Here is a 15,059-nt window from a genome sequence, read left to right as displayed (position 1 = left end):
TCATGGATTTTTTAATTAATATATTTCAATAAACGATTGCTTAAGTCTGGAGTATATCCCCATTGGCTTAACTTCATCACTTTCCTCTTTGCAGAGAAAAATGTTTACAAAGCGCATTTTACTGATCGCTACCAATATCATGATTTCATCCCGGCGAAGGGAATTATCAATTGGCTTTTCAGTTTTTGAAATGATGCAAATATTTTGTTCTCATGTTTTTTTTGGGAAAGCCGAAAAGTGAGCATCATTCTCATTAACATGAGAATACTCGATGCTTAAAGAGTTCCGGTTTTCACTAAGAAATCGTCATTTCAAAAACTGAAAAGCCAATTGATAATTCCCTTCACCGGTATGAAATCATGATATTGGTAGCGATTAGTAAATTTTGCAAGCTGTCAGTACGTTTTGTAAACATTTTTCTCTGCAAAGAGGAAAGTGATGAAGTAAAGCCAATGATTGAATCTTCAACTAAAACAGGACAAACAAAATATTTCAATAAACAATATTTTTTTAAAAATCTTAAATTTGTTTATATCTTTCAAAAATCTTAGATTTTTAAACAATATTTATCAAAAAATTTGGATTTTTAATATATTTTTCAAAAATCTTGGATTTTTAAAATATTTTTTAAAAATCTTGGATTTTTTTTTTAAATATTTTTCAAAAATTTCGGATTTTTAAGCAATATTTCTTCAAAAATCGTTAAGGTGGATTTTGAAAAAATAATTGTAAACATTATTTTTCATCCACCATCCGACTAATAAAAGTGGATTTTAAAGGTTGTTTAAAGAACAGATCGGATGTCACTGTGCCTTACAATTTATAAGAATAATTTTTCTTCTCTTTCCACCCTCTATAACCCTTCCCTTAAATAGCTATATTCCATAAATACAAGTTTGTTGTTGTGTTTTTTTATAAATATAATTGCATAAAACTCTTGTTAGAATCCCTACTTATGTTTAGTAAATTGTTTATTCCTTCGTGTCTCTTCTTATTATGCACATAAAAGCAAGTAAAAAAAGAAAACCAAATAAAGCCACCAACCAACAAACCGAGCGAACTCAATGGCAAACTTAAGAATAATAGGAAGCATATTTTTCAAAGCGACAAAAACTTATTCTAAATGCATCATAGAATGAATACAACCTGTGGAGAACGAGGGACGACGGTTACAAAACAAAATATCTGTTGCGAATTAAAGTGAGAAATTGCATTCAGCAGCAGCAGTTCATTGAAAAATTTTACACCTCTGTACTTTAAGTTGAAGTAAAAGTAGAAAGAACTTTACGCACTTGTAAAACATTGTAAATCACATGAAATAAAATTAAGCACGGACACGGTCGCATCTCCCTCACTGCCATTTTACTTTGCTATGTAAGGAAATATTGTTCTTCAACTCCAGGTATTCTGGTATTTATTGCATCCATTGAGGTAGAGAGAACTAGTGTTAAACATAGATGTATGGACATATGTATATGTTTCTGAGGTAATAATGTGTGTGTGTGTTGAGAGTCTATATAACTAAATAAAATTAAGCAGGGACGCGGTCTCCTCTCCCTTCCAACCATTCCCCTTTTCAACATAAAGAAACATATTTCTTCAACTCTGGGTATTCTGGTATGATTGCCGTCATTGAGGTAAAGAGAACTACTGTTATACATAGATGTATGAGCATATGTATATCTAAGGTAAAGATATGTGTCTGTTTGTAGGTTGAGTGTGAGTATATAATTGCATTGCATATGCATGAATATTTGCTTCTTGTTTTAAATACTCTTGAGTATTTAAATTTATCATCACACTCGACGTAAATAGTAGCAGTTGCATCTGCAACATCATGTAGGTGGCTCTTGTGTTTAATTTATGTTTCTTTCTCGTTCTCTCATCACAGTCAGAGAAAATAAAAAAATGAAAAACAAAAGGAAGAAGGGTGCAAAAGTGAAAGGGAAAATTTTGGATGTAAGTTTTGATACTCTACACCAATTTCTTATTCTTGAAAGGGAGTAAATAAAGAACCTTAATTTGTGTAAAACCCTAAACACTGACACGAAGTATATCTGCTTTCATATTTTTGCAAATCCTCGTTTTTGAGTAGGGTATGCAAAAGGTTGCTTTCAATAACCCAATCCATTTCCTACTATTTTTCGTCATGAATTGGTTGGGGAACCCATATTTCGTTTTGAAACACGTTTATTATATTTTCAATTAAGAACAAAACTATTTCCATAAAGAAATATAAAATATATTTAAATCAACAGAATTTAGCATAACGATTTATCCATATTTTCTGCCACCACTTCAACTTGGTAGTATATTCGAACTGGTTAAGGAATTTTCGAATTTTCATGAATACTTTTAAGGGGTCATAAAGTAGGCGTACTACAAACTTTTCGAATGAAATACAGTGGATTAGTTTGACGATTGCCCAGTGACCATTTACTGAGAAGTAGATGAGCCCACTGACAGTCTACTGTCAACTAAATGAGCCCAGCTGCTATCTACTACGTAGTATATGAGCCTACTTGTCATCTACTATGGAGTAGATGAGCCCTGTGGTCATCTACGATATGGTAGATGAACCCAGTAGTAATCTACTATAGAGTAGATGAGCTCAATGGTCATTTACTGCAGAGTAGATGAACCTAGGTGAAGCCAGTGGTCATCTACTGTAGAGTAGATAAGGGCAGTGGTCGTCTTCTATTGAGTAGAAGAGGCAAGTGGACATCTGCTATAGAGTAGATGAGCCCTGCGATGAACTACGATAATGTAAATTAGCCCAGTTGTCGTTGTTGTAACAGTGTTTATTATTATGTTTGTATGTTCTTCTGTTCAATCTGGCTCTGGGTCTATCTCCAGTTCCAGGAAAGTGGCTGCTTCGATGGGATGTAACCACAGATCCACTGGAGTTAGATGAAATGGTTTGGCGGGGCAATTGAAAAGGTGTTTTGGGTCGTGCGGGTCCATGCCGCATACTGGGCATATGTCTTGCACGGCGTGGTCGATTTCCGCCCAAAAAAATTTAGGCTACTGCAAAATACTACTCTAGTTTGGCATGGCAGCTGACGCTCCTCAGCTGCGAGAGATGGGGGATGTACTCCGAGGACTTTATTCACACTATATTTGCGTATGGCCTTAGCAACTGCATCCGTGTGAATACTATTTAAACCTGCTTGATATGCCTGTTGATCTAGGGGTTCTCTCCTGTATCATTGGACCTCTCCTTCTAGAGCATGAATATCCTTCCTGATCTGCCTGTATGAGTCGGTCCTAGCCAGCAGATGGTGATTGGGATGGCTCTCACGGTATCACCCAAGCATGTACTGCAACGAAAGCATCTCATTGTGTTGCTTTACTAGAAGAAGAATCTTTGCCTCCTCATGTATATGGTCCACTGAAGACTTGAGGAGGCACCCTGTTGCTGTTGTCAGGGCCTCATTCTGGCAGTTTTGAATCTTTTTCCAATTCGTATCACATGATCCCGGGGACCAAACTGGCGCAGCATAGCTTACCACAGACCGACCTATTGCGTTATATGTGGTCAACAAGGTTTCTTTATCTGCACCCCAAGTGCTGCCGGCTAGAGACTTGAGGACCTTGTTCTTACTTTTCAGTTTGTCGCAGAAAGCAGTGGCGTGCGGGCAAGTAGTGTCGCATGTGACCCCCAAAATTTTGGGTCAGTTTGTGATCCAAATTCTGCTACCGTCGACCACGATATTCAATTCTCTCCCAAACTGCCCTGTCCATGTAGTGAACAGAGTGGATGTGGATTTTGTGGCGGAAATCTGCATATTCCTCGCGGTTAAATAGGAGTTCAGTCTCTCACAGATGTCATCAGGGAAGGTACCTGGCGCCATGGTCGTGCAATCATCCGCATACGTTAAGATCTCGATGCCGTCTGTAGGGGGCGGAATGTAGGAGAGATAAAGTTTAAATAGTTCTGGAGATATCACCCCACCTTGGGGAACTCCCTGTTTCACTCTACGGGGTTTGGACTTCTTGTTCCTGAATTCCACATACGACTGGTGTCCACACATATAATTGACTATCCAGCGTTTCAAGCTGAGCCGGATGGTTGTCTGCTTAATGTCCTCAAACAGCGTGGAGTGCCTGACTGTATCAAAGGCTTTTGATAAGTCAAGCGCCACCATCACTATTCTTTCACACTGCTGTCTCTGGTTGAGTTCTTGACAGATATATGTGGAGGTGGCGTGCAGCGCTGTTGTCGTGCTGTGCTGCTTACGGAATCCATGCTGATGATCATCAACTTGATAGCTTGATAGGGCCCAACGCTTTGGATGATTTAGCGTTCCTGATGGCATTCGCAACATCATCCATGGTAAACTGTGGTGGTCCATCCTCAGCAGAAAGAGATCTGATGCGACGTAATACTCTCCTCTTCGCCCAGTCACTCTCGGGGTGCTCGACAAACTGTCGATTGAAATAACTTGCGCACCTCTTCGAGTCAGTCAACGTAACGTCGCCAAATGTGACTGAGGTCCTATCTTCCATCCTTCCAGGGTTCGAGAGTGACTTAACCGTTGCCCACGATTTAACCAATTGTTCCGCTTATGTTCGCCGATCAGCCTGTTAACTTCCAGTGTCAGCTCCCTGACTCTGGGGTCATTGGGGTTGGCTCAATGAAGCTCATCACGCGCATTTGCGAATCCCGTCGCCTCTGCTGGGAAGTTTGGTCTTACTTCGGGTATTCGACCAGCAGGGATATGGCGAGCGGCTGCAGCAGTGATGATGTCTCGGAATGTCCTTTCCGCTACCCGAACATCAGAAGGATTGGGCAATTCTCTGAAGCGGTGATTGGTGAACTCTCTGAAACTCGGCCAATCAGCTTTCTTATGATTGACGAATGTGCGGCGTTCAGAGGTGATGAAGGAGGGTTGTATTCTTTGTATGTATGAGGAGATGGTCTGATCCAATCCCCAACCTCCATTTCTGGTGCGATCTTTCCTTAACACGTTGTAACCATCACAACGTTGTAAGCTACAGTTGTTGTTGAGCTTGGTTTCTTGCACCGCCGCACAATGGTTCAAGAATCGATTTTCCTGGCCAAAAAATCAAAATTTTGTTTTGTCAAAGATATTTAATTTCTATATGGGATTCGATAGTAAACATATTGGAACTAAGGAAACCAAAAAATTAGGCCCAAATATTGGAAGGTGTGGGCGTGGCGTGCCCCTAAAGACGAGCATTTTCCCCATTTTTGGGAAATACGTCATTTTTGCAAATTTCTGGAGAAAGCCGAAGCTATTTCTCTGAAACTATAACAGTTATTGTGTTCATTGCTTTTTTAAAAGGTAGGTAGGATTGTGGCCTTTAAAAATCGTTTTAGTAAATTACCGTATCGTTTACACAGCATTATCTATTTTATTTTTCCTCGGGTACTAAATTTTATGAAATTCCAAATTTAGTGGACTAGAACTTTTGTGGAACAACATGGAACAAAGTTCTGTTTTCACGGAAAGATGCTCGAGAGTCTCCTCTTTTAGCCCATATATACTTTTGTACCCGTCCCGTTCCGTCCGTTTAACACTTTTTTCAATTTATTGAAACTACATGGGTAAAAATGTGTGTTTTTCTATACTGTTTCCATATGAATTACAGTTTTTTGACACAAATTACAACTTTTTTGAGTTTTTATACGACTTATATAAGTTTAATTAAAACCCAAGGAGAATTTTTTTAATTTTTGAAAAATTTTAAATTTTTTTGGTAATTTTTTTTTACAAATTTTTGAAAAAAATTTTTTTCGAAATTTTTTTGAATTTTTTTTTTTTTTTGTTTTTTGGTAATTATTTTGTTTATTTGTTGGTGTTTGACCATCTTTGATACATAGGAAGATATAAAAACCACAGAAACACTCATATTTTGATGAAAAATAGTTAAAAAACTCAAAAGTTTAACATTGACCTTGAATTTCTCAGCAACTACCAAACCGAACTTGACCGCTTATAATTCGTCTGAAAGCTGATTGTGTTATCTGTCTAACAAAAAAAAGAATTATGAATATATCTCTATCCGTTCAAAAGTTACAGAATTTTGACCAGGAAAAAACGATTCTGAACCACTGTGCGCCGCGACCTTGTTGTTCTTCCGACTCATGAAATCTACTATTTCCTCGATCTTACCTCGGAGTCCACTGCAATTAAATTGCAAAAAGGATGCATTTTCTGGGATTGGGACAACAACGGCTGATGTTAAATTCTGTGTGTGCGTTTGCTGTCGAGGGGACTGCGGGGGAGTTTCATAATCAGACGACGAGAGAGTTTCGTAATCCCATGACGATTCCCTGGGGACTGTATCCACTCAGCATGCAGCAACATAGTCCCTGTCGTAGTCCCTCACGTGGACAAGTCCATAGCAGCCCCTTAGATGCACCCACTCCTGACATCTATTGCATCTCACCGAAGGTTGGATATGGGTGAAGATGCGAATGTAACAAACTGAGCGCAAATAAATTGGTCCTGGGTTTTCCTCCGTCCCGGAACGAACCAACAGAATTCGGAGCAGGCATTCCGGGATATGCTGCTCTTAACACAGAAAAACGAAACAAATACAAACACGTGTACACTGAGGTGGCAGCCGCTGGCCGGAACATTGATGTTGTGTGGTTCCGGGTCAAATCCGGTACGAAAGAACCCGCTGCCGTGGCATTAGCCCAGTGGCCATCTTCTCTATAGACAACCCCTACAAGATTAAAGAAAGAGAGTTCCAGCACTGACGGATCGCAAATTCCTTTCGGAGACGACCTTAGGGGCCACATCTCACCCTTAACCTAATTTATGATGCAGTTTCTTATGTCTGTTAGACGATAGCTCATCCATTGGTTTTAGCCAGGAAAGCATATCGGTAGTTACATGGGATAATGCAGTCTTGTCTTACTAGCAAGTTCATTTAGTGGCTCGCCACAGTTCGAATGTCTGCAAAAGTATGAATTTCTTTTTATAGGCGGTATCAACTACGGGTCCCACGTACAGTGATATCATCGATAGGGCTTTTCGGATGATTATCCCGGATGAACTTCTGGTCATTGACAGAGTCGATCCCTAAGGTGGAATTAGTGATAGTCATTGGTTGCTAATGGAAGTTGATCTTCGGAAGACAATCCTCTCTGATGATCCGGCAAGACTGGGATCTCTAAGACTGTCAAAATTATTAATTATGTTATTTTAATTTCTGAAGAATCGAATGTAAAATTCACCCTTGCAAACTAGCTGTTTCAGCGTCACCGAAAACGGAGACGGTGGGAACCCTTTAGACCAGCAACGCACAAAGAAATTAATTTTGAGGGGTGGCCACTAGACAAAGTATGACTTCTTGGAAGCAAAATGTTCGAAAACTTTAATCTCGGAGGGCCCGGCCCCCTAAATATGGTCTTCGTACGTCCCTGCCCATGACGTTAGGCATGAGGACTGGAAGGTACTCAGCTACTTTCCTTGATAGACAAGCAGAGCTTGGAATATTTACAAATGCATACAGGAAAGTTAATAATTGGGGTGTGGTGAATTCCAGGGATAAATTGCGCTTACCTCGCAAATAATGTAAGTCCCCGCCGTCCAAACTTCGATTGATCTACATCACTGCAAAGCTGCGGCGACCGAACTTCTCCCGCATTACGCATTCTGAATTCAACGTGGCTATAGTCCAGGAAACCTGCTTGTATAAAACGCGGTTTATACCTCCTCCAATGGTGAAAGGCAGAGATCAAACGGTGATAAGACTAGAGGCGACCTCACAAAAATTTTGGTTCTGTCTTCCGCCTACATATATGTCATACGAAAACCTTGAACCGCCAAGCCATGGATGCCAGGGGTCCTGTGCTCATTTACTACACAATATAAGATTCCAGTAAAATGTTATGGTCTAGAGTAGTGCGGGTATCACATGACCGACCCTGTCCATCATTAACTCTGTTTTTACTTATTTTATGAATAACAAAGAAGTATCGTGGATCAAAATTAGCAAAATAAAAAGCGGTTTATATTACAAATTTATTTGTGTAATAATTTGTTTACATTCTACAAAAAATTTGGTTTTGTTTCAAGAACAAATAAATATACATATGGGAAGGGTTTTTTTGGATTAAATATTCAATGCATTTTTTGCGCTCATTTGCTCTCAGTAAGCGTACACTGCCGGTCGCTAGAGCAAATATTCGCCTAATGTGACCCTAGCTTAAGTTATGGTTGCTGATGGGCTGGCTAGCTGTATTTGTTCTATTTGTGTCAGCTGCCCATTATACATTTGCAAACACATACGTGTAGTGTCCCTGCCAGCAATTGGAAGTGAGTTTCGCACTCCCTCGCCTAAGAGGTCACTCCGGAGACACGCCAAGGAAGATAGTTGGTGAATTACACAAACAATTTCCACAGCCTTATTGTGATTACGTTTTATCGCGTATGCCGACACTTTGGAGTGACTTCTGAGTGACTTCCAAGGCGATTGTTTACATTTATTTAATGATTCAACACATTTGAACAAATATAGAACATTTTCTATCTGATGATTACATGAGGCGGTGGTGCAGTGGTAAGCATACTCGCTTTGCACTCTGAAGGTCCGGATTCGCTTCCCAAGTAAGGCAATAAAACATCACATTTTTAAAATGGCAAAATTAATGTAAGCGGAAATTGCAAAGAATAAATTCTCTAAAAGAGAAGAAAAATAAATAAAAATTAAATAAATAAATAAAAATAAAAAATTTCAAATAAAAATAAATAGAAACATATTTTTTTTTAAATTTCTAGAACTATCGCGGAAATGATCTTCTAGAAGTGTCGCTGGAGTGACTTCCAAGACGACACGCCGGCGTGGTTCATTTCTTCACAACGGAGGTCACTTCAGGGTGACTTCTGCGACTATCGCCACGACAGTTTTAATCGCCCTGGGCGACACGCCTAAGTCACTTCCGCGATAGTTTTTGCTTGCTGGGGTTTGTGTTCACATCCGCATGTGTGTTGTCCTTATATTTTTTGTCAGTTTTAGATTTTAATGGATATAAATTTAATTTATGATTTGATATTCGAGATAATCGTTTTAATTTAGCACTTTAATGTAAATAAACAAATTCATATCAAAAGGTAAACATATGAATTTTCAATGTGAGTGTGATTGCGTGTGTGGACGTTTTTTCATAAATATATAACAGCTATAATTCACATAGAGCTAATGTAAATATTAGCCTATTGAGTATTTAATTATTTTTAAATATTTTAAAAGTGCTACACTCAGAGAAAGTATTTGCAAAATCTTTTTAGAATACTTGTTACCCCATAAGTAAGGGGAAAAATTACAAAATATTAAAATTACCCAGCTAACAATTTTTTCCGAATTCGAAACGAAACTCTGCACAAATTTCCGATTCTGAATCTTTCCGAAATCGAAACAAAATTATTTGAAGGTGCCCAAGAATTCGGAAAGTTTTGTCGGAAGAAAGTCGGAAGGAGCATTCGAGTTTCTAAACGAAATCGTTTAAAAACTCGAATAAAATAAATTGGAAATTTTGAGGGAAATTTTGATATTCTGCACAATTTCGGGCAAAACTCTAAAGGAACATGGGCAGAAAATTTTCAGAATTTCGAATATTCGAATATTTCGAATATTCGAATATTCGAATATTCGGATGTTTGATCCGATAGTCGGAACATTATCGGGTGTTGGATCCGATATTCGGAAAATTATCGGATGTGTGATCCTATATTCGGAAAACAAACTGAATATTTTCGAAAATTTTTTTCGAAAATCGAAAAATGCCTGTGATTTATACGAAATTCGGAAAATTTTCGGATGTGTAATGCGATTTTTTTTTATTTTTTTGATCGACTTCACAAGTTTGATTTAATAGTATTCATTGCTACTGCCCGCTGATTTTGTATGCTTGTAAAATTATAAAACACAGTCTTTCCTAATAAAGTTTCCAAATGTCATCACGCTGTTGTTCTTTATTTGACGTATCTAAAATAGATTTAAAATATTAATTATTATAAACAAGGTTTTACAAAAGATGTATGCAATCTTCCCATTTTCATTTGTTTTAAAACACACAACAATTTGTTCCGCTGTGTTGTACTCACCTAACTGCTGCCAAAGAACTAAAACAATGCAAACAAAGCAAAGACATTTCCCTTACCGTTGGCGTTGATTGTATACAATAAACTCTCAGCCGAAGTTCGAGATTTTTGCTCGCAAGAAAAAGAAACAAATAAAAATTTCTTTACAGGGTACTCGGAAACTAATCGGAAAAAACGAGTTAAAATTTCCCTTCGGAGAATGCGCAGAGCACTCGGAAAATAATCGGAAAAAAGGTTAGGAAATCTCGGAAAAAATCTGATATAATAAGTGAGCAAATGCTATAGTAGGGACGGGGCCGAACATGTGATACCCTACACCACTACCCCTGTGCATAAGCTTTTTACTGGTAAACATTTCTTTTAGGGAATATAATCCGACTACCACCAAACATAATATGCCTCTTTCTCTCTGGGACCCCCATAAGCAACCAAAATTTCGTGAGGCTCCGATCAAAATTATGACCTGTAGCGTGATTGCAAAAAAATGAATGAATTGGATGCATTACCGACTATTGTGGTATCTCCCTTGTTTGACCACCTTCGCCAACCTACTTTACACCAATGTAAAGGTAATATTTTCTTCTTCCATTGACAGGCTTTACCGTTGGAATACCCCTACCAGAAGCCGATATATTCACAAAAAATAAAACTTTGAATTTGTCTTTACATGAGTTTTTCCCCATTCCGACCCCTAAATATTATCCGACTATCACCAAAATCAATAGGCTTCTTCCTCTGTGGGGCCCCCATCTACCCCCACAATTTCGTAACTATCCGATCAAAATTTCAACCTGTATCGTGATTACAAAAAAATGGAAAAATTGGATATATTACTGACTTTTGCGATATCTCGGTTGTTTGCCCAGTTGTTAGATATCCCTACATGTACATAAATCAGATTGTACATCTCTACAGGCAGCGGCTTACATTTTCCAAAAAGAGATAAGGGTGTTAACATGTCCAAACATTTGTTAATACAAACTAAATAATATTTAATATTTAAATAATATTTAATTTGTGAACATTTTTCCGGCAACTCACGAGAAGAAAATTTCCGAATGGAGTGCTGTTGGAGTACGTGTCGAAATCTTAACTGGTGATGGGAAGACAACCCATTTAGCAAATGAAGCAAAAACAGTTCAGCTTGGAACAAATGCAAGCGGAGGAAACACGCATTATTGGGATTGAATTCAATGGAGAATTTTCATAATTTGTGTTAATGTAATAAAGTTGTTAATATTTTTGTTTTACACAAATAATAAATGCATTTTATTTGTTCTTGCATATTTTGTAATGGCTTGCACAATTTCCGCAGAATGCCTGTATCAAAACACGTGCTTTGGACTGCCTCCTATTCTACCCCAAAGGGTTAGATAAAATGCAATGCCAAAGGGTCAGTTAAAATGCAGTGCCAAAGGGTCAGTTAAAATGCAGTGCCAAAGGGTCAGTTAAAATGCAGTGCAATGGAGTGCCTCTTTCCGTAGTCACGCTCTTGTAAAAATCATGAGTGAAAATGCATAATTTGATGCACATCCAGATCACTTGTACATATCATTTAACTGCCTCTTTGGAGGCAAACTTTTTGCTGGGACAGTGCGCTTTAACTAACTTTAAATAGAAGGTGCTTACACCTGGGAAGTTTTTGAAGATTCTGAAACTACAATGTTCATATATGAGAAATATCAAGAAACAAAAAAATCGCCGGGGGGATTTTCAAATAAATCGCGATTTAAGTTCACATTTTTAGGGGTTCTTTAGGTTTTCACGATTTTCCAAATTTCGAGCCCATTAGTGCCAATTTAAATTGGAACATTTCGAGCTCATAAGTACGAATTTCAAAAAACTACCTCCATGTCTCAATCCTACACTCCAACAGTAGTCTTACCAGCTCTATCCATTCCCCCAAATCCAAATTTTACCAAATGTACTACCACTTAGTACTTTTCGTACCGATAACTATGAATTTCCAAAACTATCTCTGTCCTACACTCCTACAGTAATCCTAATTTCAAATTTCAAGACTCAAACGCTATCCGTTCACCAAAATCCAAATTTTTCCAAATATAGTACCATTTAGTACCCATAAGTACGAATTTCCAACGTAGCCTTAATCCTACACTCCAACAGAAATCTCAATTCCTAATTTAAAGATTCCAGTAGTGCGATTCTCTAACTCATTTTTTGAGTTACCGACAAATGTCGGTAAAATTAAAATGCTTACAATTTTGGTAATTAACGATATTATTCGGTAAGTTAGCGACCAATAAAAAGTAGTCGTAAAATTCTACCGATATCAACACTGTTGTCAACTTTTATTTGAACTTTTCATTCATAATTTTGCATTTTAATGTTACCAATTTTTGTCGTTAAATCAAAAAATGAGTTAGAGAATCGCACTACAGGTCTATTCGTTCACTCAAATCCAAATTTAGTACCATTTAGTACTTTTCGTACCCATAAGTATGAATTTCCAAAACTACTTCTATCCTACACTTCAACAATGATCTCAAATCCAAATTTCAGGATTTCAGGTTCCATATCCCGATTGGACCAAATTTAGTACTCTTCGTACACATAAGTACGAATTTCGAAAAACTACCTCAATCCTACACTCCAATAGCAATTTCAATTCCAAATTTCGAGATTCCAGCTCTATCCGTTCACCCAAATAAATACGAATTTCCAAAACTACCACAATCCTACACTCCAACAGAAATCACAATTCCACATTTCACGATTCCAGCTGTATCCGTTCACCCAAATCCCCCTTGTACCAAATTTAGTACCATTTAGTACTATAAGTACGAATTTCCAAAACTACCTTAGCCCTACACTTCAACAGTAATAACAATGCCAAATTTCAGGATTCCAGCTCTATCCGTTCACCGAAATCCAAATTGTACTAAATTTAGTACCCTTTGATACTTTTTTACTTGTTAAATATTCTAAAAATATTTGCAAAATCTTTTTAGAATATATGTAAGGACACAAATGGAAATTATTAAAAATATTAGAATGAATAATAAAATTATTTTACAAAAAAAAAAAAAAAAATATATATATATAATAATTCAAGTAAATCTTATAATATGGAGTATTTAATTCTTATTTTTTTAATATTTAGTTTAAAAGCCATACACTCAGAGAAAATATTTGCAAAATCTCTTTAGCATATTTAAAGGTCAATAAAGGTATATAATTTACAAAATGTTATTCAAGGGTAATTTTGTCGCGTCTTCACTCGTTTTTTGTTGTCACAAGTGCATTTAACTTAACCCGCATAAATGAAATCAACCGAACCATTACTGAAAAGTCCCAACCAACTCTTTGTTATGCCCTACATTTATTTTCGGCCGATTTGTGGTATTTGCTGCACCAGACTCGCTATATATGTCCGATTTCGATGAAATTTTGAATGTGTGACTGAATTCTGTTTAAAAATAAATGTAGCAATTTTTATCGAAAACGGTTGAGATTTGAATGTAACTCCCAAAAACGCTATATATGTCCGATTTCGATGAAATTTGTAATGTGTAACTCAATTCGGTCTAAATTACGGAATTTTATCGAATTCGGTTCAGATTTGGATATAGCTCCTATATATATTTTCGGCAGATTTGTGGTATTTGCTGGACCATACACTCTACTTACGTCCGATTTAAATGAAATTTGGTATATTTGACCGAACTCTGAAAATAGATGTGCTAATTTTTTTCGAAATCGGTTCATATTTGGATGTAGCTCCCTATATATTTTCAACCGATTTAACGTATTTGCTGCACCAAGCACGCTATAATCTGTCCGATTTTGATGAAATTTGGAATGTGTGATGCAGTTTTATTGTAATAAATGTACAGTGGTGTAGGGTATCAATTAGTCGGCCCGCCCCACTTTGATCCTTTCCTTATTGGTTTTAATTTATATTAGCTCATGTTACAACCTGCAACTGATACACGCACAACACACATTTCTCCACACACACAAATGTAAAATTCGTATATACATTTCGAATTGTAAAATAGTTGCATTTGTTGATTAATTTCATACATTTTTAAATAGCACCCTGCCGCAGGAAGAATGAACAAATAGATTTTCAGCCTTTTCTTTTTTGCCAGTTATACAAATAAACACATAAAAAGAATATTTAAATATTTAATCATATTTTATATTAATATTTATTATGAATAATAATTCCCTATTAAGCAATTTGACCCTTAAATTAATATTTTAAATAATTTATGTGAAAACCAAAAAATGTAACACAATTGGTTTAATTGGTGGATTTAATGAGTTTTTCTTTCCTTTCTTGTTACAGATTGCAGATTGCTACATTGGAATTTTGATGCCCTCAGGTATGTTTATTTTGCACTATGTTCATTTACTACCTCCACTTCTCTTCCACCTTTGTTGGACAATTGATTCTAGCGAAGAAGACTGTGTAACAAACCAAACAGTCACAATTTACCGCCAATGATACAAGCATTTCCGTTCATTTAGCCCCAGAATTGTTTTGTTCTTTCCTACTAACTTGTTTTTTTGTGTGGTTTTATTTGCTCGTTCCCTATTTGCTTTTTTTTTTTGTTTCGTGTGTTGTTGTTTGGAAATTCCGTTTTTTGTCAGTTGAGATTGTATTTTCATTTCCTATTTCCCCACCAAACTTTACTTTCTGTTTGCTTTTCCAATAACCATTTAGTCTGTTAAACAATGACAGTGCCAATAAAAAGAAGGGCAATCAAATGAAAATTGATGAAATAATATAAACAAGTTATAAAATAGTATCAACAACCTAAAGGCGACTAGGTGATGCACTATAGTAGTACCCATATTAGAATATAATGCGGTACTCAAAGTCTAGTCTTGGAGAAAATAGTTTTTAATATCCACTATGTCTCAAATTATTTCTAATAGTTACCTGTTTTACATCTGTTAATCCAAAAAAAATATTAACAGAAAAATTAGTTGCGACACTACGTATGC

At 36.8% G+C, this 15,059-nt stretch overlaps 1 long non-coding RNA gene across 1 annotated transcript in view; it reads left to right on the top strand.

Annotated features, from left to right (window-relative positions):
* Positions 1–14,434, top strand: part of LOC141393366 (uncharacterized) — a 254,868-nt gene extending 240,434 nt beyond the window's left edge. The window contains exon 4 of the long non-coding RNA XR_012410077.1: positions 14,398–14,434. This is a non-coding gene — a long non-coding RNA (uncharacterized lncRNA). The remainder of the gene's footprint in view (positions 1–14,397) is intronic.
* The last annotated feature ends 625 nt before the right edge of the window (positions 14,435–15,059 follow it).

Source organism: Musca autumnalis, unplaced genomic scaffold, assembly GCF_047663935.1.
Source record: "Musca autumnalis isolate F117 unplaced genomic scaffold, ASM4766393v1 scaffold_2, whole genome shotgun sequence".
NCBI lineage: Eukaryota > Metazoa > Arthropoda > Insecta > Diptera > Muscidae > Musca > Musca autumnalis.
The sequence above is the reverse complement of the archived record's forward strand: the minus strand, read 5'-3'. Positions and strand labels throughout refer to the sequence as shown.